The sequence below is a fragment of the Pollicipes pollicipes genome, unplaced genomic scaffold, assembly GCF_011947565.3.
Source record: "Pollicipes pollicipes isolate AB1234 unplaced genomic scaffold, Ppol_2.1 Scaffold_4295;HRSCAF=5057_pilon_pilon_pilon, whole genome shotgun sequence".
Taxonomy (NCBI): domain Eukaryota; kingdom Metazoa; phylum Arthropoda; class Thecostraca; order Pollicipedomorpha; family Pollicipedidae; genus Pollicipes; species Pollicipes pollicipes.
Window position 1 is genome coordinate 8,408,243 of NW_023596461.1, and position 27,128 is coordinate 8,435,370.

The 27,128-nt window shown below is 50.3% G+C and overlaps 1 pseudogene; it reads left to right on the forward strand.

Moving 5' to 3' along the window:
- Positions 1–16,430, forward strand: part of LOC119096651 (delta-sarcoglycan-like) — a 37,792-nt pseudogene extending 21,362 nt beyond the window's left edge.
- The last annotated feature ends 10,698 nt before the right edge of the window (positions 16,431–27,128 follow it).

Consider the following 27,128-nt stretch of genomic DNA (forward strand, 5'->3'; position numbering starts at 1 on the left):
TGCAGCCGAAATTCAATTGCTGGAAACTAATAGCCTGGGCGCCCCCAGGGAGGGCGAGGCAATTTCATGGCAGTCGATGCCAAACAAATGATACCCGAACTGATTGTTTTCCGGCTGCCGCAGGATGCACCGGCTGCAGGGTCTGAGCGACGACCGGGTCAGGTCAATGGGTGCGTTGGGTACTGCCCTGTGCGTTACGTGAGCGATCACTGAATTCCTTTGGGTCAGATGTGTTTTGCTTGTCGTCTGTGATGATAGTGACATTCAACTATGCAGACATATATATATATATATATATATATATATATATATATATATATACTTACGAAGAAACATCAAGGAATCACTTAATACCTTTTCACGCACACACACACATACACACACACACACACACACACACACACACACACACACACATACACACACACACACACACACACACACCACACACACACATACACACACACACATACACACACACACACACACACACACACACACACACACACACACACACACACACACACACACAGAAGATCAATGATGTTCAATTTTGACTGAATTCAGTCCGATTGTGATCGTCAATTTTGACCGAGTACAGATCGGCTGGAGTGTGGGGACTGGTAGTGGGGGTGAGGATCAGGGGTGCCACTCTGTGTACTTGCGGAGGGCGTAAGCCGCCACCGTGCTGAATTGAGCTCCTCAATGCATATGAGCAAACAAGGGAATGCTAGACCAATGAAATGTAGCAAGAGTCTGAACTGCTGGTATATTACGTACCTAAACGCATCGATATCCATATCATCATATCCTTACCATTATTGCATCCGCTACAAACTTGAAGTCACTTCTCAATATCGAAATAATTTTGACCCCAAGTATCTTTTATTTCAGTTTTGGCATCTGGACGCAAATCAAAGCACCGTTATCCGGGGAGAAACTAGCATTTGTGGTAGGTAAGGCCAACTCTATTGGCTCAGCCCCTCCCCCCATCGCCGACCGACTTAGAGTGTGACAGAGTGCGTTAGAGTGTGATAGAGTGTGACACCCCTGGTGAGGATCTGTCGCCGTATCAGTACAACTCAGCTGCAGCGTGGCGTGCCGCCGAGGGGTGACTGAGGCACAACCAGTGGGAGCATGAGGGCACGACACTCCTAAAGGCCAGTGATGGACCGGTGACATACGTCGGCCGCTGAACGATGGGAGACGCCAGGAAGTAAGAAAAACACAGATCCGTCAGCACGCAGGGAACTGATGGCGTGCGATATATCTCCCTCACTGGGGACTAGGCGAGCGATCACCAAGCAGGGGCTCCTTGACAGATTACTCCGGACATCAAAGCTGGCTGCGTTTAGCTTGGCTTGGCTGGGACAATTTCCGCAGGCATTTTACGAGCTTTGTGTACGCATGAGACCAGCCGACAGCAGGCTTAGCCAGAATTTTTGACTCCCGAGGTTCCATTAATTCTACCTGCTGCCATGTAAAGAACAATTGACTGCTAAGCTCATGCGATTCCTTGGCTGAAACAGGTTAAAATATGTCGGTACAATCATTAAAACACGACCACGAATACGGATGCCATTGGATCACCACCAGTCGTTGATGGCGGATACAGAACACAACGGTGCGGCTCCAGCCAACATCTGCAACATGTGTCTAGTTGCAGGTGGAATCCGCGTGTGGTATTTAATATCGCGCTCTGAAGAGGAGACCCCAAGTCGCAATAAGCTGACGACAGGCTAATTTCATCTCCGTGTGCAGAATCTGTTCTCCTCAGGTTCGCACAGCTCCTCTTCCCTCACATCGACCTGCAGCCAACAAATAGGCTTGCGTCGCATACATTACCTGGGGTCACGTGACCATCAAAACACCATCAGCGCCATCTGGTGCCGGGCGCCAGCCGGCCGCGTCGTGAGCGTGCGCCCGGCGCGCGACGTTATTCAACGGGGCACCTCCTTACGTCATGCCGTGGCCGCGACGAGCGCCACAGACGGCTGCCGAACAGGGGGGACGGTTGGAAACGCGCGGACGTTCAGTGGCAGCCCCACCGTCGGATGTCTACAAGTCTTAGTCCGATGGCTGATGGGCGCATCAATTATATATGATGCATTATATATATATATATATATATATATATATATATATATATATATATATACGGTGCCCCACTGTCAAAGAAAAGAGAGGAAGAAAGGCTAAAGGGAGAGAGAGGGAGAGAGAAAGGGAAAGGGAGAGAGAGAGAGAGAGAGAGAGGGAGAAAGAGAGGGAGAGAGTGGGAGAGAGGACCGTGACGTTGACAATGCCTCGGGGGTGCAGTTGATATTTTTTGTAGTTCCATACCCCACATCCTTCTTTGCCTCCGCGAAAGCCCACGCAGACCGGAACTATTCGCCCACTGAGACATTGGCGGACCCCGACACCGTAAAATTATTGGTCTTAAGCTTCACCAGGTCTCGTTCTAAATGAGCTTCCCTTACTCTTCGCGGTTAAAGCTCCATCGTTCTGTTCACGCTTTTTTGTTTAACGCGGCTTCACTACCGTCACGACCAGCCGTAAATCAAATAAGAGCCGCCTCAGCATAGTCCTGGACAGAGCAGTTGCTAAGCCATCCTTTGCAGGCATGATATGAAATTATAAAGGCGTAGTTTTATACGTATATATATATATATATATATATATATATATACATGGCATTGAGGGGAGCTCAACTGCAATTAAATAAGGTAAGAATGAATACAGACGCACGAAGCTCACACAGTTCGTTACAAAGATGGAACTGAAGGCGGAGCCGTGGTCAGACGAGAAAAACTCGGATGCCTCTCAGTTGTTTTCGGTAGCAATTTTTGAATTATCGAACGCAAGATACTGATTCGCTCGCAAAAAGTTGACAGCTCGTTTACATCTCCTGTGAAAATTCAAAGAATTCGCTTTCGATTTGTCATGGGTGACTATTTTTCTAGAGTCACGTCGGTCGCATTTCGTTCTCAAGCTCGCGACATTTACGTTTGTCGTAGAACATAGCTTGCAAAGCCTTGTTCCGCATAAGTTGCCCTCTTATCGTGCAGGACCACGCTGCGATTGTTCGGAATGAAAACGTGGGGCCAGCCCATACAACTTAATTTGATGTGAAATGGCGCATCTGCCGGATGTGTGTGGATGTGAAGTGTGTTATGCACATATAACACACCTTCTCAATGGCTGTGCAATACCGCTTTAATTACTGACAGTCCCTCGTTATTTCTAAAACAAAGCGGATGCTCGGCTTGATTGTTTACCACGATGATCTCGTTAGATCTGCCAAAGGCCGATTACACTGGTATCCGATGCATTTCATCCGATGGAGTATTACGCGAGCTGCTCGATGCTCCTCTTCCACTGGCTCTAGTCCACTTAGTCTTTTTTAGAAGTCACAACCTTGTGAGCGAAGGCGATCCAGTCCGTTCATTGACGGTGAGGAGTGCCGCGCACTGGACGTTCAGCTGGTGATTCGGCCCGAGAAAAAAAATGTGTGCCTTCCGGCATTGCACGGAAGCGCCCGGTATCATACGATGTTTGGTTACCCCATTGAACAGGTTCTTGACATGCTTGCGATGAAACAATCGTATGGTTATGAACAAAAAGCATGTGAATTGGTCGTGTTAGCATTGCACCAACAGAGTCGCTCCAGACAGTCAAACGGCATCTTTGAAGTCCAGGCAGAGTTCTAACGACTGACTGAACGGTTTCTATGGCTGTTGGCTTCATTCCGCGTCACGCATCGTCCGTGTTTCGAGCGCTTCAGCCAAAAAATGAGCCGAATGACCAGTGAAGGAGCCGTTTATAGTAAGCGCAAAGTTATTTACAGTGTCGATTCCATGCGGTCATCAGTCGTCGGTTTTAATCGGCCACCAATCGATTCGATGCCTTGTTTCGTCTGGTTAATGGCCTGAAGTAATGCATGTTTTTACTTGAGCAGGCACCCTTCCGTACAAGCAGATATTATGTCTTCGACACTCTTTAATCATGCAAACGGGAATTTGAAGGGCACGAGAATTTGCCTGACCCTGTCAACTTTCTGGAATCGCGGCAGACCATACCTGGTTACATGATCTTCGAGCAAGAAGAAATAATGCCGCCCAGTAAGCCTAAATCATCCAAGTCGGCCAGGACACATTTTTTTGCGACAGTCAAGCAAACGTCTCCGTTCGCCGCGATCGTCGGCTGGGCCGTGCCGACGATTCTGGCGTGGTACCACTGCCGTCGATTGGAGGCGTGCGCGCTGACCAACATGTAGCTCTGGCGCCGGCTTAGAGGATGGCCTGTCACTGCAAGGTACCGCATCTCTCTCACCTCGGTCTTGGACCCGCCACGCGACGTGATTATCCGGAATTATCCGGAATTCTCCATTCTCCGGAAGCTGGGGCCTCCGTGGGTGAAATGAAACAAGGGGACGATGGCGAGGACTGGATAGGGAACTTTCATATGCCTAAAACTTAATATATGTGTAAATATTTTGGCAAAACTTCACCTGCTACAAGAATAACCTGCGCCAGAAATATCAACGGTAATGTATCAAATCCTCATTTAACGACTGGGATCAGTTCGATCTCGTTGACACAAACCCGCAAGTTATTACGGCATGATTACGCAACATTGCCATGCTCCATATGCTACATTACTGTTTATCTTTTGCCAGTGTAAAAGTGCTGGTGTCATTTGTATTGAACCCCTAATGTTGCTGAATGACATCATCATGTCACCATGTAAAACTGACGTCAGCATGTAAAATCTAACTGACAATCGTCCGTTGGTGACCTTGTTTGACTTTAGCTGCCTGACTCATGATTATCATGGACAGGCTTTCAATAGATCATCATCCAGGCATTAGTTTTTAAGAATGTCCTTGCTCTAGCGCACGCAGGAGCAAAGGCAGCGGATCGGAGATTTCGCCCCCTCCCACGTGGGCGTGCCGTTCTGACCGGCCGCTCGGACGCGTGTTCAAAGACAGAAAGTAAGCCCATAAAACACTCGCACATCGCTTCACCACACACTCGCTCCAGCAGACGAGGCCCAGATGCAATGCTCGCCGTCCGGAGGCCACACCGGCTCGGCCTGGTCTGTGTATCGACTGGCTCAGGGAGCCGCCGGGCGTCCGAGACGCTGGCGCCGCAGTCTGCGCCCCCTCGCGCGCCCTGATTATGGTCATCACTGGGCGGCTAACAAGCCAGAAAACAGGCGCTCCTTGGGGAGGCTCAGGGGCCCGCCGGCGGCGCCCGGTTGTGCCGCGCTCCTCTATTGGCCAACCGCACGGCTTCGGAAGGAGACCAGCGGACAGCCGCCGCCGCCTGACCACCGCCGGCCGGGCCAAGTCTTCATCCCCCGGCTGCCGCAGCCAGCGGGCTGTCGCAGCCCCGCCTCGGTCGGAAGGCTCTTAAATGTAAACAAAGCTGTGACGGTATCCGGTTGAGACTTGCGACGTCTGTCGGCTGTGCTCTGCTGCTACTGTTTCGTCTCAAGTCGGCTGTTTTCCTGCCCGAATATTTTGGAGGTGTTCAGAGCTGATGATCATGTAGGGGTTAAGTCGGGATAGCTGTATCCGGCACCACAAAATGTTCTTGATTACATTTGGAGCGTGTAGCAAAGGACATCAGCACCAGTTGTGGCCTTGAGCATGATCATGATCACCGCCATCGGCTGATTTTGCCCTCAGGGTGAGCTGAACAGCTGAGCTAGCTGAGCTAGCTGCGGAGCTGAAGATGGGGGAAGGCCAAGGCCAGGCGGACCCGTACCTCTACATCCGCAGCTACAAGATCGGCATCTTCGGCTGGCGTAAGCGGTGCCTTTACGGTCTTCTGCTGGTGCTGCTGCTCATGGTCATCATCAACCTGGCGCTGACGCTATGGATCATGAAGTTCTCGACTTTTCCGTGGTGAGTGCTGGCTACCGGCTCGGACGTGCTGTGCGTCTTAGAAGCGCCGTCCGGCCGAAAATTTAGCTCTAGTGTGTGTTCGTCTCACGCAGCACTTCTTACAGGTGTCGTTGTGGGTTATGTTTGGTTCATATAAGCATTGTGACGAGGGCGATGGTCAGAGGAGACCCTATTGCCAGATATGCATACGGGTCATTCAGTGAGAGATTTAACGCTGCCCTCGACTTTTCAACCCGGTAAGAGTTCCTCTTTTTCGTGCTAGAGGGCCCTTACATTTTGGTCTCCCCGGCTTCTTATTTGACCGTCGTGACGACGTAGTTGCTGGGATTCGCACAAACGCGAAAAACCCAACTTGATGGCCGGGAGAAGGGCCGCGGCTCGGCCATCGGAGGCTCCTCAGCTAGCCGCGGCTACCGGCGCCTCGGGAGCCGCTCCGACCGCGGCTCCCGGCGGTCGGTGGCCGGCGCGGCTGTTTACCTGTCGCCCGGAGAGCCATCGCCGCCGATGGCCGGCCGCGCCGGGGCCATCAGGGCCGGATCGGCGCGGCGGCCGGCCGCCGCCGGCACATCGCTCCGGCCGGTCGCGGTTTATAGGCCTGATTCGATGGGGAGATTGGCTGCCGAAAGGCCGATGAGCGGTGATCGGGCGGGTCGTCTCCGGCGGCCGCGGCTCCGGCTCGGCCGGGCCGCCACCGCCGACCTCGTGTCGCACGACGGGAGCAAGCCGCCCTCTCGGCCCGATCCCCTGAACAAATGCTTCGGTTGGGTGCAGATAGGCTGCAAGGAAGTGTCGCAAAGCTTATGTGCTGTTTGCAAAGTGTTCGGGAATACAAAGATAGCACAAGTATGAGCCCTAGGTGTCATGAGTAGTGATAGAGCAGGAATACACTTAAGCTCTTCCTAGTATATTAGTATATTAGTATATAGCATGTTAGTATTTGACATGTCAGTGAGCCCTTATATTTCTTAAAGCACATCCAGCTTTGCCAATCACTATGCTGCCGACCAGTTGGTGTCTTGTGATAACAAACCAACCGCGCCATGCGCTGAAGTCCTTTGAGTGTGACTTCCTTTGCGAAATTTGCATTCCGTATGTGATGCGAGGATGAGCTTGGCTTTGCTGGCGGCTTAGGGCAAAGCGGAACTCGTAACTGAGCGCGACGAGCGCTAGTTTACCAGCATGTCCGTAATTTAGTAATCTGAGCCCGTCCGTCACCCCTCCGACGGAAATGGCGTGGCTTAAGGCGGTCGAGCCGGGACGCGCGTGTTTTCCCGTGACAGATTCCTTACCCTCCGTTCTCGGCGCCCGTCTTGCCGCCGTAACTGGACATCTCTTATTCAGCGGCGTGAAGCAGATCAAACCGCGCCCTAATACCGGCCTGTTCTTTATTCATGCGTCGATTCGGCGGCGCCGGCCGGGGTCGGCACGCCACGCTCCGGCCCGGCTCCCCGCGCCGGCCGAGTCCCCTCTAAGTGCCCGGATCAGGAGGCCGCCGGCGTCGCCGCGCAAAACAATGCATACATCACACCGGGCCCGGCTAAACAAAGTTGGATTGGCGTCGGCCGACCGGGCGCCGTCGCGCGCGTCAGGGCGGGCTGAGGGCTACGCCGAGTGTAAATCATGGACATTGTGTCGAGTGGTTTCGTATAGGGCCGTGTAGGATTGGGATAAAATGTAGGTCGGGAGAGTCTAGTTCAGCTCCGTTAACACGTGCCCGGATGGCCGACTGAATATCACACGTTCGGATGAAGGTCATTATGAGCGCCTTCAGATCTTAAAACATAGGAGAGCTAGATAAGCTAAATTCGCAGAGTGGGAGAGTCTGTATGTCAATTAGCTTCTGTGGAAATGTGAGGTTCCAGGTCATAACCTTCGGGCCAAACAAGATCCAACAAGGTAAATTACAGATTGGTGCCCAAACCGCTCGCAGAAATCCTCCTACAACCGCCTTGAACCTAGCTACCTGTTGTAAACAAAGGGCTACTTTGTTCATTTCAGGCCAGTGACCCTGTTCACTTAAGCATTATGCCATGCGGTATGTTCCTTAAAAAATGGTGATCTGCGGCATTTAAGGCCAGTGGTCTACTCTGACCTTCAAGAACTCCATGGAAGATGTCTGTCTTGGTCCCTGCTATCAAGAAATTCGAAATGAACGTCAGAAACCTCACCACAAGCATGCCTTCCAGTAAAAAAGCAGGCTGATTTTGACCTTGGTCTGACTTTCGTGCCTGGCCCAGGGTCCATGTAATTTTTGCGATATTAGATCCAACTGTCGTATTGTCTAAAAAACTATCTCAGAGGTGCATGGATTCGTCTAACACTGCGCTGTCTCGTAAGATTGAGCGATTCGCTTAAAATTACGTTCGCTGACAGCCAAGGCCTGACCTTGGCCTGCCATGGGTCGGCGCGCTTATAAGCTATATCTTATTTGTCATATCAAAAGATACATCATTCAATCGCTTCTGGAAAAAGAACTTTTGGGAGGTCGAATTCCCCTCCCCCGTGAACCCATGTTAAAGAAAACGCCAGCTGTTTATCGGTCAGCAGTGGTGTGAATTATGACATCACAGGATATTTCTCTTCAGTGCATGGTGCCCAGGGCCATTTTGTATGTCAAATGCATCTTGTACATCGTGCGCCTGAAGTCAGTTTTTTCAGATGTCAGAATGAGAGGTGCTATTCCCCACAATCCCCGCAGGACCCCCCCCGCCCCACGTAGGCCTCCTCTGCAATCACTAACATGATGGCAGGGCCGCTGTCCGTGCCTTTACTGATGCCCCGAAGGCACCACTCATGTACACCGCATGTCCTGGTATACGGCATACTGAAGACCCCCCCCCCCCTGCAGCTGCGCCTGACCTGGCGTCAGGGCGCGTCAGCGGTAGTGACACCGTGACACGGTCCGCGTGTCAGCGGGCGTGTCAGCGGCAAGTGACACCATAACACCGTGTCAGCATGTCGGCGGGCGTGTCAGCCGCAGTGATACCGTGTCCAGCATGTCAGCATGTCAGCGGGCGTGTCACTCCGCAGGTGATACCGTGTCAGCGTGTCAGCATGTCAGCGGAGCGTGTCAACAGGCAGTGACACCGTGCACGCACGGCTCGTGTGCGGTGCAGGACGGCATCGGCGGCCCTGCGTGTGGTGAAGGGGGGCATCGTGCTGGACGGCGACTCCTGGGTCATGGGTCAGCTGGTGGCCAGTAGCATGTGCGCTCGCGCCACCACCAGACCCATCAGCTTCCAGTCGTTCGCAGAACTTCTCCGTCAAATTCGGAACAAGGCTGGCGAGCTGGCCTCCCAGCTTCACGCTCGGTGAGTCGCTCAGCAGTCGGGGGGTCGTCGCTTGGCGCACCGTGAGTTGCGTGAGCTGGTGACTGAGTTTGCCTTCCAGCTCACGCTCGGTGAGTCGGTGAGCAATTTGGGCCGTCGCCGGCGAACGGTGAGTTTGTGAGTTGGTGGCGACTTGGCCTCTGAGTTACTGCGGAGAGCTAGTGCTGGCTTGCAGAACAGTTTTATTACGGTCGGCCCATTCCTCGTCCAATTATTGTTCGCGACGCTGAACAATCAGTCGTCACCTGTGGGTAATGACGTAAACGGGAGCTAAAAGCTTTTTTCCTTGCTGGAATGTCGCGATCGGTTATCATGCTGACTGTACAGAACTTCAGCTATTCCACGTTTGGTGCAATGCTAGCGCTAACATTCTTTTCATTACCTTAAGCGTTGACGAATGAACGGGACTGGCCACAGCCTAGCTACTGCTGACTGGCGTTTGGTAGCCGATGAGACGCGTTTTCCATGGCAGCGTCTTTGCTAGAAAACGCCAGTGGGTGATTGGCTGTGACGTCTCGCATTTGCTCTACAACAGCCACAAAGGTTATAGGTTGTAATGCTGGCTGCTGGTTGACATTAGATACGCATTTTGTTTCTGAGAATACACCGCATGCCAAATACGTAACAGGTTCGTGTATTGGCTACACCACTTTACTGCACAGGACCCTTGTGAGGTTGAACTCGAAGCAGTAAAACGCCGCCTGAAATGCATGGTCGACCTGCGCCCAACGCGCATCATTGCAATTTTGACGCGTCTTTTCGTCCATCGCTCCAGGCCCAGAGGGCTTTCACGTCATCTCGAACTCTTTCCAAGTCACGGACCAGATGGGTATGGTGCTATTCGCGGCGTCACCCAGCCAGTGATCGTCGGTGCGCACACACTGCAGGTCACAGGTGAGGTCAAGGTCACACGCCGGCCTCAGGAATCTGGCTCTGCGCCCAAAGCGTCCACCGCGGTGGTTGGTCTGCAAAATTCGCTCTGGGTTATCTGATATGTCCTTGTACTCATCATGGATGAAAGGAGCCTGTTTTGTTGAACTGTGCAGTACAGATTGCCTGATGGTGTCTATGGATCTACGTCTCATGTCTGATGGATCTATGGGATGTACGTTGCTTTGTACAGGCGATAATTATGCGCCTTATTGAAAGCGCTACAGGCATTTACGCATATGCCTGCAGCTTTCATTTATCTCCAGCGTATCTGGTGGCCAGCGCCCGTGCTTATTTTGTTGAGCTTTCGTGCCAACCTGGCGACATCTCTTATTTGCAATGTAAACACACCTAGTGAATGAGACGACTCTAATGACCACACCAGCCACACACGCATCGATTGATGATCCAACCATTGGTCCGTGTGCGTAATTAACTCAGTGTGATGATGGTCCACCTACAACCATATCGGAATTCCCTCACTTAACGACCATTGCGCTTGTGTCTTCTAGCTGACAAGGCAGGGGGGGGGGGAGCTTAGTACACCTAATCATTGGTCGATATCGGCCATGTCTGCGATGCCGTACAGTGGCAAGCTTGAAACGCTGCATGGGGGCCGGGCTGCAATTGGGGCGCCTCGGCTGTGCTGCTAGCCAGGAGTGCGGCGGTTGGCCGCCGTCAGCCGACGTGATCCTCTGTGTTCCAGGAGAGGGCGGGGCCGTGTTCGACGGATCGGTGGAGACGCCGGTCGTGAGAGCGGAGGCCGGGAACGAACTCAAGTGAGCGCACCGGTCACCCGAGCCCGAACCACAACCCCCGCCGGTCACCCGAGCCCAAACACACCCCCACCGTCACCTGAGCCCGAACACACCCCTCCGGCCACTCGAGCCCGAACACACCCCGCCGGCCACCAGTCCTTGCTACGGTCCGCCGACTGTCTCCTATCACGCCCTCTGTCTCCTAATCGCGCCGGTGTTTCACGTTCCTAAATGAAGTTACAACCCACGTTTGTTCCGGCGCGACATAAAGACAAATATCAATTATTCGATTTTGAAGTGCTGCACTATTTTTTAGAGTGAAAGTTGAGGAGCTAATCATTTGCTGAGCATGGTCTTTTCGCCACTGTAAACCATGCCTAATGCGCGCAAAATGCCCTCCGAGCTCATAACTTCAAAGGTCTCTAGCTCTCAACTACATGTGGCAACCATATAAGTATGACCTAAATTTTCGAGCAATTTTCGGCGATTCCAACAATTTTCAGCATCTGTCAGGCAATCGATTTCCACATATTGAGAGAAAAAGAAGAAAACAAATGTTGTGCCACAGAGCCTATAACACCGTCAGTGAAGGTTGTCATGACCGTTTTTGCCTACACAGTAAGAGATGTGCGGTGAATTTCCTGTTTTGATGAGATTGACCGACTTGTGTGACTTGCTGGAGTCAACGTCAGTCGTTATACACAGAGGCAGATGAGGCCATCAGCAGAACTGGTGTGAGATCATCTTGTGAGGTCGTTCAAGAAAACGTCACCGCACTGTCGTACGAGAACGCTCTCTGTCGTTCCACGCCACCCACACGGCCAAACGTTTGGGTATTACTGCGGAAGGCAGTGGGCCCTTAAGTCCTCTAAGAATTGTGTTGAATTTTAAAGCGTGTTTTGAAGGGTGTAACGCATGCGTGTAACATCAGCAATGACATGATCTCAGGCGAAGATGATGATGGTGATGCCAGCGTTACGATTCATTGATCACAACGATTAGGGCTATTGATTGCAGCCGAATTGTTTTGCGACCCCACGACCTTTAAAAGAGAAATATAAAAATGTTGTATTTTTATTGCCAAGCGCACGCATGCCACGACGCACATGCATGTGATGTTCGCTGCCAAATCATGCCAAGGTGTGTCCAAATCAGATTTGTATGGTGCAACGAATTTTGAACGCAAGATATTAAGGGTCTTGTTCACGTTGTAATAAAAAGTGCGGTCCACTGACAATGCGGTTCAGCTCTTCCTTAGCTTCACGTGCTGAATATTGCGGACCGCGCACGGTCTCATCTGCTACCCTGCCTGATTGGAGAGGGACAGCCGATGGGTGCAGTGTTCCTGCGAGCTCGCTGGGTCGGCTGGTGTCGCCAGCTGGCCGGCTCACAGCGCTAGCGCCGCCGAGGGCGAGAGCACCGCACGCGAACTGGGCACCCTCTCCACCGCTCCGTGTTGACAGAGCACACAAATAGTTCTCTAATTTGCTGGACAGCTGCTACAATTAGCCGACGAAGACGAGTGTGGGCTGATGTCGAGCGAGAGTGAGCAGCCGGCGCGGTTCACAAGCTGCTCTCGATGTCAACATGGGTATCGTGTCCGCCGGCTGTTGGTTCGTGTCCTGGTAGCAGCAGGACGCACCACATATGCTACCGCCCCGGCGTGTCATGCTGGTACGCAGCGCGGCGGATTTCTCTCCACATCTCGATATAGTTGCGTATAATGCCGAATGGTGTATATTGATTGTTCGGATCGCCGACTGTTCAGATCCTCCCCTCCTCAGATCTCCAACGCAGCATATGCGTATCAGACACATTCGCCATTTTGAGCCTGCGTGAACGTCACGCAGTGCGAAGCAAACAAGGCTTAGACCAGGGAGATTTAGCACTCAGGCAGAGACGAGACTTAGCACTGAGATTTTACTTATGAAAGCTTCCTTTCGTGCCAGATTTTGTCAAAAGAAGTAGGAGGATACAAAACAAGTCCATTTGATTCGGACTGCTCTGATGGAATTATGAGTTCTCGTGCTGAAGGAAGCCGACCTTGAATATGCCTGGCGGTACTGGTTAAACGGTGATATCAGTATATCATTAGGTTTCATTAGGACATACGTACCTAACGATTATCATCAGCTTGTGCCTAATGATATCTTGATATGGTATTTCCATCGAAGAACGTTTATTTCTAGCACAAGAACTGATAGCGCCGAAAACAAAAGTTAAAGACTTCTCTTGGTTAAATCTGGGGCGCATTTGTAGCGCACCCAGAATGCTCTATTCTGCGTGACGTCACGTAAAATCTTTGTCGGACGTATTGGCAGCGTAGCTTGTTTTCCGATTACATCTCCTTCACTGTCGTGACAATAACTACGCATGCTTTTTATTTGCAAGTACTGCCAGTGCTCTTAAGAATGGAAACTGAAAATTATACTCTTTGCCACAAAATACAGCACATTCGTATCACTCGCGGTCGTTCCCAGACCACAAATGCATTTATTTTCTATCGAATCTGTCGCGCCATGTCTGCCTCACTGCGATGGAGTGGCGGAAAAATATTATGCGCGTCCGGCAAAGATTTCACGTGACGTCCCGTGGAATCTTTGTCGTCTGGGTCACTGCGAGCATCAAACGGCGCAGAATCCGTGGGTATGACGTCCTGAGTGACGTTGACGATATATTATCTTTGTCGTCCGAGTTGTTGTGAACACTAAACGGCGCCGATTATATTAGGTGTGATGTCATGAGTGACGTCGACAGAACGTCATTTTTGTCGTCCGGGTCGCTGCGATTACATCTCAAGTCTGATGGAATATTACATTACGGGACATCAGCTTTCCACAACTGCATTCTGCATTGGTTACGGGAGCTTAGAGCTCTTCCAGCCCGGGAAGACCGCGTCAGAACTATAATAAAGGACAGAGGGACGGGTCGAGCAACTATACAGTCATTCTGGCGTAACCAAGACGCCAAGATCAGGGCCCCCAGCCGGTGCTGCAATATTCGGGGAACCCCCCTCAGGGCGGCCGGTGAGACAGCCCACAGCTAACGGTCGCGGTGTACTCCTAGTGAGATGAGGTCTTCTGATAAGGCGAGGCACTGCGAGGGTGGACGGTCAAGCGGTGAATGTGAACAAGCTAACTGGATGGATAACGAGCATTACGTCCAAGCTGGGCGGCATGTTAGCTCACACTGACTGTAAAGCTCAATAATCTGAGAACGTTTGCATGCAGTGGAGAATATGCTCAACAACACCATTGCAATTATAACCGCAGTTTAGTTCTTGCTTGCTGGTACTGATGCATAATTCTAGTCAAGATCTTGCTGGCTTTATATGCCCGTGTGGAAATTCGTTCATCACCGTTACCCTTCTGGTGATTAAATCGCTCTTAGTTATGACACTCGACATTGTGTAATGGCAAAGTGATAGTCTTTCGCTATACATATGACGAACATTGGCATAAAAAGACCTCATCCATTGACATTATGTTCCCAGACTGGAGTCGGCCACCCGGTCACTGGAGATCTCGGCGCCGCTCGGCGTGGCCATTGAATCGCGGGCGGGCGATATCAGCGCCGCCTGCCTCACGGATCTCAAACTACAATCCACCGGCGGATCGGTGAGCGCTGGAATGGAACGAGGCGGATGAATTGAGCAGAAAGGGAAAGATGGAGGGGGAAACAAGAAATGGAATGGACAGCAAATTTTTTCTTTGCTTTCAACGTGACAATGTGAGTGGAATACGGGAGTAAAAACTCCAAAAGCATAACATAGTTTTGACTACGCGCGTAGCGCGCTGCACGCTTCGTTGTCAGTAACCAACTAAGAGCAGTATGAATTCAAAGGGAGAATATCGGCCCCTACCCCTCCCTCTCTAAGATGGTCAAAGCTGGGCAGAAAATGATAGTTCGCTGAGCTTTAAAGAGCATAAGCAAATTTGGCTACCGGAAGTTTATTTCAGAGCATTTCTATTTGGAGCATTTTTACTGTGAGGTTAAAGGAGGCAGAATTAAAGACGTTTTTTAGGTCCGGACACTTTGCTGTGTGTTCTCTTCTATGCCAGCGTTCCCCCGTCGGTGTTCTGAATCCGTCCTTGACTGGGAATGTGAGTGCAAACCAGAGCAGGTCACATCACCTGACCGCGCTGAGCATAGACTTCTCACGGTTCGGTTCGGTCTGCAACATTGGCGCTGCACGCGGCGGCGGATCCGCATCTTTGCTTATTAACGACGTCCCGCGTCCGGACAGCGTATTTAAGCCAACGGTCCTCCCCTCCAGGTGCGAATCGACTCGTCCCGAGTGCTGCTGCCCGGGCTGCCCATCGCATCGCCCAGCAGCCAGCGGCCGCTCGGCCCGACCGGCGACGCCAAGGCCTATCAGGTGTGCGCCTGCACCAGCGGTAAGCTGTTCGTCACGCCAGCAGAGGGCAGCTGCTTGGTAGATGGCGCCACCTGCCAGTGAGGTCCGCTGAGGTCCACAGATCGCGGTCAAGGGGGACCATTGATCAGTGAGACCGGCAGCCGATGACAAAGGGGACCATCAACGAATGAGCCCCGACCACAAGCGGTACGCACGACGTGGTCCACCACTAAGGGACACCCATGTCAACAAGAGTCGCTGAGGCCCACCGGCATCTGGGACACCCCGACCGCTCGAACCCTGCGTCAACCAATCAAGACCAACTGCCAGGGATACTGGACGGACACGGGCGAAAGCAGCCCTACGGGTGGCTCTGGTCTGGTTCCGCGGCGTCATCGCGAGGTGTCACAGACCCACGGTGCGGCGTAAAGAGCGAGCGCCAGCTTGTGGTGTCCGATCGCCCTCGGGACGTGCGCCTAACGGTGTCCGCCGCGCCGGTGTCCGTCGCCTGGCGCCTGGTGTCCGCCACCTGGCTCCCGGTGTCCGCCGCGTGGCGCTCGGTGTCGGACCCGGCCGGCTCCGGGTGGTGACCGGACGGTTTGGCCGGCTGTGCTGCGTCGGACCCCTGTGGAGGCACGCTCCCGACTCTGGGGCGCGGGACCGCAGAAGCCTGCCTGCCGAAGCCTGGCGGCGCCAGTGCGATGTCGCCGGGTTTGTGACTGAAGGTGCCTGCCGCGGTTTCTATAACGCCTGCCTGTTGAGCTTCTTTGTTGTGTACAATGTGGCGTTTGAGGGGACGCTGTTAGCCACGATCGCATATGTTGCTGGCAATTGCGCTGTTGTGTGATATTAACGGATCAGCTCGGCCCCCGTATCGCTCCGCTCTGTTTCGTGCAGAACTGCAGCCAGTCTGCCACCTGAGGGATTGCAAAACGGTCTAGGTCATGCGATACCTCCACCCTGGGCTGACGCGTCGCTTCATCTTGATGCAGACCATCTGGACATCTCGCGGATTGTCCCGGGTCCCAGGCAAGCGAAGCGCCCGGCTGTTGGACAGAGGGCCAAGGAAACGCCGAATGCTGTTGATAGGAATATTGACCTCTGGGCTGAACCGACCATGGAAATGACAATACATGAGAAGCTATGACCGCGATGTGGGCTTAGCCATATTCTGTTCCCTAAGTTCGTACTTGAATCGCGTTATCGATTCTCGTGTCGAGTTTTCAGTGGCTGTCTCAGCGCAGAGCACGGAGTTCGGAATCAAATCCATCGAAAGCATTAAAAACTGTTTGCCGACTTAGGTCTCAAATATTGGTGTTGGTTGAATATCATGAGAATGATGGACCTTTCAGTCACATGGACATGGTGGTGAGCCTTGTTCGGTCGTTGGATCAGTGGGAGCGAACCGAACTTCGACTCCGCAATGTTTGAACAGCTGGCCAGTAATTTGTGTCTGGCATGTCGCCACCAATTAAGAAGGGTCGGCGTGAATGCGACGACGGTATTCGCGAAAATTGAATCGATGTCGGCAAACAGCTGTGCAGCTGGGTGAATGTCATCACCTATCATAACAGGTAAGCTAGACTCGTCTTCAATACCCGGCATTGCATCACAGTGGGGCATCAATGTCTGAAGACTCGTTTATACTGCTGGCGTGAATTACCTCAACGCGTTTTCCAGACAGCTCCTCCGAAAAGGGTGCGACAAATAACCCACAGGTAAGTTGTGGCCCCGCCTAGGTCACGTTGGCGGCCTGATGACACTTGGCGGTGTGCGGCCGTGCTGGACGGGGCTCCGCAGACTCCAGCGGCAGCCTCCTCGGCCGCGCCCAGGTCACTGCGCCGTGCCGGTCGGTCGCTCAGGTCGCTGCGCTGTGCTGTGCCAATCGGTCACTCAGGTCGCTCAGGTCACTGTGCTGTGCGCCTGCCGTGAGGTGGAATTCTGGCTGTGAACGTCTGGTTTGGGTGTCAGACGACAAACTGCCATCCGTCAGCGGTTTGGTGTTGATGTCGGTCCGAACGTCGACACGCCGCGCAGTTTTTGCTCGCAAGCGTTGCGTTGCGTTGCGCTGCGTCACACAGATGACGGTTAGAAGCAGAAAATGTGCCGTTAAGGTTCAGTCATGCTGAACTGTGCTGCCCGGCCATCAAGCCGCCTGTCAGCGTGATGTCCGGTTTTCATTTCCACTGTAAATGCGCTGTGAGGCCGGCGGCATTCCGACGCCAAACGCGTGTTGTGAAACACAACGCTGTTCCTGTCGCAGTACTGATGATGATGCACGTCAACAGATCGTAGTTTGCTGCTGTGGCCTGTCCGGCAGACTTCTGTTGACGCTGCTAAATGGGTTGTGTTTTCTTTCTGCTCATCCTACTGCTCAATGTTCCAGGCTGGTACTGAACGTGTGGGGAGAGGTGCCTGTCCAGCGTGTGATCTCACGGAGAGCGGACAGCTTCAGGATGTTTGTGCTCGTGACTAGGCCGGAATCCCCCCCCCCCCCCGTGTGTGATCGTAATGTGACCGTCTGTGATAACCCCGCCTGTTTGTGTCACCCTCTAACCGAAGACAGATGTGAACCTCCGTGGTGGCACGGGAGAACTGATAGGGCGCCGCCCTATCTCTGACCCCGTGTGGCCGTGCAGCCAGGACTCGCTCGGGCCAACTGACCAACTCCAACTTGCACTGCTTCCGCAACGGGCTCTGCGAAACATCAGCCAGCAGGATGAAAACACCTCGTGTGCAGGTGTGTTGCGTTCTCAGGAACAACACGCGGGCGGAGAAGGTGTTGGTTTGGTGTGCTGTCGTTCGCAAGGCCGTCGACGCCACGCTGCCTGGGACGTATGCATGATTTTCTTGCGGAGGGCACGACTTCAGTCATCGCACCCAGTCTAGTTTATTGCGCAATGAAAAACCGCTACATCAAGCGAAGACAAAATGCATTGCACCGTGACGCCGGGCATACGTGAATTTTTGGGCAAACGCCAACACTCTGCAATGAGATGTTTCAGTTCAATTCCAACATGATAATCCGTTTTTTCCCACGTCCTAGTAAAAATAATGATGGATACATGTGCATTGATTGTCGTCCTAGGACACCAGGACGACAACCTAGGCAACCTCGCCCACACCTAGGACACTTCTTTAAAGCGTTCTGTACCCCAGATTTGTTTTTTTTACGTTGGTTTCTCCTTGGAGGTGAGACGTTCCCAGCATATCAATTCAGGGTTTTTGCCGGACTTTTGACGTCATTACATGTAACCCTGTCTTCATTGTCAGCGGTATTTTCATGCCATTGAGAATTCAAAAATTGCCTTTTCCATCCTTTTACTTCATGATCATTTTTTTAAAGCATTTTGCGTTGAAAATAATTTCAAAACCAAACAAGGGTAGAAATGTACTTACTCTTTATCGTTTGTCGTATGTAGAAAAGATGGCAACGATAGCGACGAATATTTCAAGGTTCACCGAAGTTTATGATTCTATTCTAAGAACCGTAAAACAAGTAAAGATAAAGCCTTTTGTTTTAATACAAACTGCCTGTTGCGCTAACAGATGAAACGTGCAAACATCTGTTTGTCTGGATGTGTGCCCGGAACTCCCTATGGTTTGCCAAAGGCTCACAAAGCCGGCGTCCCTCTTTGACCTATTTCTCGGCTCGCGGTATTCTGGCTTGTGACCTGGCTAAATTTCGGGTTCCTGTGGTGAGTCCCGTCACAAAAATGAGTACAGCAAAACGAGTTCGTACGAATTGGCGAAGGACGTGCGAGACGTGCGGTTGCATTGTAAAATGTTCATGGCTAGCTTCGATGTAGGTACCTTGTTCAACGGTATTCCTTTGCAAGAATCCGTCGACACTTGCGCGAGAGCCTTGCTTTCGACAGACATTAAGGTGATAGGAATCACCGTGAAATATTTCAGGTCTCTCCTTGAGTTTACTATCATGATTTGTTTTCATTTTCAATGGCAACTTTTAAAGGCAAAGAGAGGGACGGTCATGGGTCTGCGCCTGGGTCCAACGTTCGCTAGCATTTCTGTCATTAAAAGCTATGCCTTAGTATCTGCCTGGCCCAATTCTTTCCGTTCTTTTATCGTAGGTATGTTGACCATCGCTTTCTTCTTTTTGTAAGAAAAGGTCTCACGCTGCTTTATTCCTTGACTCTTGAATAGTAATTATCCAAGTGTTATGACGACAACAGAAAAGGGGTGCAAGGGCAAAATCATCCTTTTGGAAGTCCTCGTCCATAATGAAGGCGGTCGCTTACACACTCTAGTGTACACAAAGTCTACTAAGCCTGCCTACTTCGGGGCTGGACGCAACTTTTTTTCAGCTTGATTCCAGAATCAAGCTTGGTTGCACATGTACGGCCATCTTCAGTGCACGCCATTTCGCCCAAACTTATAATCCTTTCATGATGAAATCGAATGTCTGGAGAGACATTTCTGGAGGAATGGCTTCCCCTTGAGGATCATCCATTTATTTATTTGAAGGCCCCTCGGCTTTGGGCATGTTCCCTCATCCAGGTCCTTTGGCATTCCAAAACTCAAAAAGCATCGTGCTGTAGCGTAGGAGCCTACTCAGACTCATACTCCGAGAACCCTAATCGTTAGTTCGTAAGCTGCCTTTTGAAGCTCTAGCCATCTTTAGACCATGGAATTTTTCTGGTAAACTCCTTCTCAGTGGGTTCGTCTTCAAGCGTAAGGACGGATTACGTAAATCAGGGATAAGTTTTTCTTACTTGATTTTTCTAGTAACTTATTCGTTAATTGTTTCTGGTAATTAAAAAAATCTGACCAATGGGCTCTCCTCTCTACGGGAATATTGACTTATATTTGATGCTCCAGTTGCAGCTTCCAATTTATTTATGTTAAGCAGGACGTAGTTTACACTCAATTTGAAATATTCCAGTCTAATCACCTTTTTTGAATGCCATTAAGAATGTCAAAGATTACATCGGTATACTTGTGAGTAGGCCGCATGTAATTGCATGCGATCGTGTGATGCCTTCATTTTTCGTGTCGTGTGGACTTGTAAGCCACCATGGCGTGGACTGCATGAGTACTCTGCTTGTAGATGCAACCGTTGTTAGCTGGAAAAGGCGTCGTGAGTTGATAAAAAATGTTTATATGAAACACGAACGACCGAGTAAGGTTGTTATATATATATATATATATATATATATATATATATATATATATATATATATATGTGTGTGTGTGTGTGTGTGTGTGTGTGTGTGTGAATGCACCACACAAGGCTCAATGCGATATTTTGACGTCATTCGTTAAGTTCGGAAAACAGCAATTTACCAGCTGACTCGTTGTCCTAACACACCTACCGTAAACCCCAAATAATCTATCGATGTCATGGACTGAAAGCGATATAAGTTACGAGACATAAAAAACTGTTTTTTCAGCAATGCGTTGTTTTTAAAAGTGCGTCTTCCAAAGACTCGGCAAAATAAATTTTGATTACCGTAACTCCTGGCATCTATGCTGTTACAAGGGTGTCTGGGTAAAGTAGATTTATGATGCATGCAACCTACGCGTTTTATTGGGGATTCATGCACTGATTTGTGATACATCTGAGTGCCTCACAGATGTGCTCCCCAAATTTAAAGCAGTACTCCATTTATTCCTGTCGCCCCAGTGCTCGCCCCACAACAGCACACATGGCAAAGGCAGGTCACAGACGCCTGCAGAGCGCCCTCACCCAGCTAGTCTCACAGCGCTAAACGGCGCCCGTCTTCCAGGTCAGCGTGCTCCACGGCGAGCGGTGGGCATCGCCGCCTGACCCCAGGCAGCTAGAGGTCAAGCGTGAGCAGGCAGCCCCGAGGGTGGAGCCCGCCAGGCGGCATGTTCGGCTCCACCTGCTCATCCGCGTGGTCGGGCTGCTGGTCTGTGGCTCGCTCTTCGTCTGCCTCTGCTCCATCAAGGTCGGAGAGTTCCTCAGCCAGCCGACAGTGGTGGTGGTCACGCTCGAACCGTCCACTCCGCCCAACATTACGATCTGCGCCGACAGCTACAACAACCACACCTACAACAAGCTATTGCCGTGGTGGCGCGCCGGCGTTTCCGGGTTCACCTTGCGCCGCATGCTGGAAATGGTGAGAGGACCAGAGAGCAGCTGGGGTCCTCAAAGGGGGGGGGGGGGGGGGGGCTTGAGAATGGCGTTCTCTCCCGGTCGGGAAATCAATGCCCTAACAATCCGCATGCGGTGCGTGATGCCAAGATGCGGGTGGGCCACTGATGCTTACAGCGAAGTTTTGACCTTCGCCGCCTCCTCGCTTTTCCGTAATTTGTAGCTCGACTCACGGCACCGGTCTGTGTTTCTACATCCTGTTTTACACGAGTATCATTTTCCGCCGTGGAACAATCATATAATACTATTAGGTGCTCAAAAGCAGAACCAGACGAATATCCAATGACCAGCCTTTCAAGTACGGCGAACATCAGAAAGGTCTGTGGGATTTCCGTGAGGCTTTATTTAGTGTGTTACCATCATATTACTTTGTGTGCTTGAAGGTCAAAACTAAAGCACTGAAGTCAGCTGTATGAACACAGCAAAAGCGGTCATGATTTTGGAGCTTGCTGTCGTATTCACCTGCGAGTACCTGAACTATGCTTCCGCAACCCCGAAAAATGGCCAATGCATGGGCTTTTAAATAGCCGTTCCCACACATCACCTATGTTCTTGCCTTCAAACTACTTTCTATTTGCCAATGCAATGCGTTCTACCCGCCTATAGCCACCTTTAAGTAAGCTCTAAGTCAGCTCTCATTACGTTTCAACCACTGCTAAAAAGACGCACTATGACATTGAAGAAACACTGTTGCAGCTCTAACGCTGTCACAAGTCAAGATCAGCGCCTTGGACCAGTGGTGACACAGTACTGCTAAAACCTGTTGGCCTTGGATGTTGCCTATTACTGGGAGCCACAGAGACAACCCGGAAAACATTCTCGGGGTAACAGGTGGCAGTTACATACAGATTTTAGTAACTCGGTCCGTTCCCAGAAGCTTCACCAGTTTTCTCGTCTACGTTAGACAGAATTGGATAGAAATTGTACTCACCTTTGTCTGGTTTAAAAGTATCCGGCTTTTATTCACAGGAGCACATGTGTTTAGGCGAATGTTCCACATTGGTATGGGTTTTGAGCTCGAATAGTCATCTAGATCATTCGTTGCATGTAGTTCACAGCCCTGCCCTTCTAAATACCTTAACTCTTGTAGTTTCTGAGCTACACGCCCGCGAAGATGTGCAGACTTCTTTGGGGAGACTATTTCAAGGTCAACCAGGGCATTCAGGACGTTATAACAACGCCATCAAAACTCTGTCATTCCATTAGCCATGCGGCCATCAAGGACAAGACCAATATATTTGTCGAGTCTTTCATATCTGGCGTTCGTGCGCACAATTTCCAGATATGACGGCCGCCAATTGGCTATCAATCAATGCTGTGCAAGGTACGATGACGTAACCAATTTAAGGCTGATTGAACAGCCTATTTGCTTAACAGAGAAATGCGTTGACTAGAGCAGTCAGTTCTACTTAAATGTATACCAAAAGTTAAAAGTGGGCTTATTACATCTTAACTGATGCTTGCTACAATTTCTTCGAATACAGAGTTCCCTTAAATGTAGCACGGTTGTCCTGCTGTGTGCGGGTATGCTTTTGTCCCAGAGGGAAACCGGATGACATTTTCGGATGTTGCATTCTCCGGGTAATCGAAAGACAAGATGCTATCACTAGTTAAAACGCTGGTCGTAATGTGATAGGCCTCATACAATATGCGATAGGCCAGCGAAGCTTAACCTTGGGAGCTCTCGTTATTGGACCTAGTGTATATCTACAGCATTTGCCTATAGTTGTTGACACCAGAGATGAACAGAACCAAGGGTATGCTGCAGCCAATGTTGTGTCCTATTAAGCCGTTATATGTTACGCCCAGACGTTTGGATGCCGGGTAATGTTAGGCTCTAGACCATGGTTGTGGAAACAGAGGGCCAGGGGGGCCATGGCTCCCCACTTTTCAAGGTGGGGGTCAGTGGTGTTAACTGCCCCCTACCCTCTTTTCAAATTAAGGTTGCGTTTAGGTTACTTTCGTACCACATTAAACATACGTGCCGATTTACCTAATTCACCAGCCATCTTCCTCAACATGCGTCATCTTTTTCGTATGCTTATTGGTCATCGCTTAGTAGCACAGCCACAGGTTGACGCCTCGCTGCGTATGTAGGCTGCAACCCCGGGCGTCGAGGCTATTGCTGCTATGACTCGCGAGCGCGCATGCACAAAACCGTATAACATGGTTTTTATCAGTCATTAATTCTGACGGAATCTTGAACATTTTAACCCGAACATGGATTAGCCATGTTAATACGAATCTGGGACTCCATTTCATATACAATCTACCTATCAATCTACCTTTCATATACTCATTACTTCTGAATAAAAATCATGCAAAAACATGGAACAGGAGTATAAGTGACAATTTTTGGACCACATGCAGCGATCAGAGATGTTGTCGCGTTTTGAAGGTTCCGGTGCTGATCTGGGGCCAACTGAGCGTGTCAGAAGGCCTCCCGTATCAGGAAGGGGGGAACACTGTGATGTGATATATCCTTCAATGACCTCCGGATCGGCCAGGAGACCCCGCCTCGCGTCGCCAGAATGACAGCCAGAAGGCAACTTGGCGGTGGGACGGAGCGGGCCCTTCAGCCCTTGAACCGAAGCCGGAGATGTGTCCCTGGTGTTTCTTCACAAGGGGCCCCTTGCCAAGGAGGTAATAGGGGTCTCATTATTGCTAGTAGAGTGGGGTCTCATTATTGTTTGAACAGAGTGGTTCGAATAGAAAAAACCAACAAGGCCACCCATGTTTGCCTGAGAATGTTAATTTTTTTGGAATGGATTTGGTGAAAAATATTATCAAAAGATTTGAACATGCTCGCCCGCAACCTCGAGAGAGAGAAGAGAGAAGAGAAGAGAGAGAGAGGAGAGAGAGAGAGAGAGATAGAGAGAGAGAGAGAGATAGAGAGATAAATAGATAGAAGAGAGAGAGATAGAGAGAGGGGAGAGAAGAGATATAGATGAGATATCGTCAGAGATGAGCAGAATAGATCGTGGCGAGCGAGCGCGAGAGAGAGTCGGAGAGAGGATCTGCTGCGCGCTGCTAGATTTCGGAGTTCTCGCCGGGTTCCAGTCGTTTCCTTTTTTTCCCGTTTCCGTAAAACCTAACGGCGTCGGCCACTGCAAGTGCCACCAGAGGGCGGGTGCCTTGTTAATCTGTCCTCTGGACAGATTAATAGCTACAAAAACACGAAAAGTAGAGATTCAGCCTTTGCCCTGCAATTCCACCACCACATTCCAGCACCACTTCGCGGTGATTTAAGGGTTAATCCGTTCTTATCATCGATCTAAAAAGCGCACACGTGAAACATCCACCCAGGCTGCCTTCTAAATGTGACATGTGATACAATGCAGTGTTCAAAGGTACTTTTTTTGGAGGCGTCATCATTTTCTTCCACCCGTTGACTACGACTCAGTATTAGCTACTGGGCCTATGCTGCGCGGCCTACGGAGACTGCAACGCCTGACGTCGGGCTTTTGTTACGAATTTTTGTTTAAGATTTGCGAGTGCGCATGCTCAAAACTACGTCACATAACTTGTATTACTTATCGAGCAAGTGTACAAAGAAAATCGTTTTAGAAGCGTCCTCATTTTCGTCCACAAATAGGCCACGGCAAAAAAAAAATAGCCGCTTGGCTGAGGCTCCACAGACTTTGGAGACTGTAACGCGTGGTGCCGAGATTTCCTTGCTAAGATTTGTGAATGCGCATGCTAAAAAGGCCCATTGCATAAATTGCATCACTTGTCGAATCTAACTGAATGTTAAACGTTTTCAGACAAACATGGCTTGGCCACGTTTGTACACATTGTTGACCACCCGATCTAAAATCAAATTTTGTCTTCAAATTTCGATCAAATATATCGATCTACAATCTACCTTCGCAATGCCTTTAGTGTCTGTAGAACTCAGGCAAAACATTCTGACAAAGCTTCTGGATTTTATCGGTCTGTAAATAACCCACAAAGCCATTGTAAATTAAGGCCACCGGTGATTTATGCCATGCGGTCGTTCAACGTCTCATTTTTGCAGTTTATTGACTCATAGGCATAGGAACGTTTCAAAACTGCGGAGGGGGGGGGGGCAGCCTCAGGGTTTGCAGATGGAGTTTGATCTCACTCCTTATTCAGATGTCATTGGCTGCTATGCTATGCTAGATTTACATCTTAAGCCGTTTCTTAATGGTGCACAATCTTGCCCATTCGACACATCTGTCATTCGGCAAATAAGGCTACCCAGCTTCCCAAGATTTTTTGTCCATTTTGACATTGTCGCCTCTGGAGAGGTAAAATTCCACTAGCGGGTAAGCATTTTGGGTCATTAAGGAAGCATCTGCCTCCACAGGGTAAATGCCACAATACGGCCTCGACATAGGCTGGTGAGAATTTCGAAAGTGAATCGCTGGCTCACGCAGTGACAGATTTTTTATGCGCCTTGATTTCGCTGGCTTTTTCAAGAGATTTCGCTGGCTTTTTCAAAACTTGTCGCAGTGTTCTAGGCGGAAAAAATTCGGAAGCCTGAAATTGCCAAAAACAAAGTGACAAAAACTGCAAAACTGGAGATTCTCCTCTAAGAATCAAGCCACATAATGACGGCCTGTCTGTCATATGTTTCTTATCTGGACCCTCCTTCTGTCCGCCGTCGGCAAGCACTGCCCCCGCCCGACTGTCTCCCGCATGACTGACCGTGAACTGATCGCATGGCTGCGTCGTCGCATATTTCTTGATCAGTGTTGCTACCAATTGGTGTGTAAAACATTTGTTTGACACCTGTAGCAGTATCCTTTTCTGGATTATCTTCCCCCACACCACACCGCAGCAAAAAAATAGCCTCCGGGAAGCTGCCTACCTTAGGTATGAATCCTGCCCAGCGGACATTTCGTCGCCCACCATTAAGCGTAGACGACTTTGTAAACCGATGAAATTCAGAAGCTTTGTCAGAATTTTTTATCTGGGTTCTACAGACGTTAAAGACATCGCGGAGGCAAATTATATCGATATGTCTGATCAAAGTTTGAAAATGAAATTTAATTGTAGATGAAGTGGTCAACGATGTGTATTAAGAGGCCAAGCCATGTTTGTCTGGAAATGTTTACTATTCAGTCAGAATCCATTAGCGATACAATTTATGGCACGCGCTTTTTAACACGCGCGCCCTCAAATCTGAACAAAAATCTCCCTACCAGGCGCTGCAGTCTCCATAGTCCACTGGGCGTTAGTCCTGCGTCTAATTTGTACCCTTGGCCTACCGGTGGACGAAAATGATGACACTTCTGAAGTAATTACCTTTTAGCACATTAACCGATTATCAATACAACTATGTGACATAATTTGGAGCATGCGCACCAGGAAATCTTAGAAACAAAAACCTCGACCCAGGGTGTTGCAGTCTCCGTAGGCCGCGCAGCGTTGGCCCAGCAGCATACACTGAGCCATAACCAACGTGTAGACGAAAATGATGATGACAAAAGGTCAGGTATATAGGTCAAACCAAGGTCAAAACCTACCTGCTTTATTCCTCTGGGGCTCGCTATATTGGATGAATTCTGGTGCTCATTTCGAAATGTTGATAGCGGGAGCCGCATTATACATCTTCCATGGTCTTTTTAGAGGTCAGAATAGGTCATTGACCTGAAATGAATCAGGTCAGCATTTTTCTTTAGGAGCGTACTGCCTGGCGTGGTCTTTGTTGCTTATTCAAATCAAAAACTCAGAACAGTCTTGC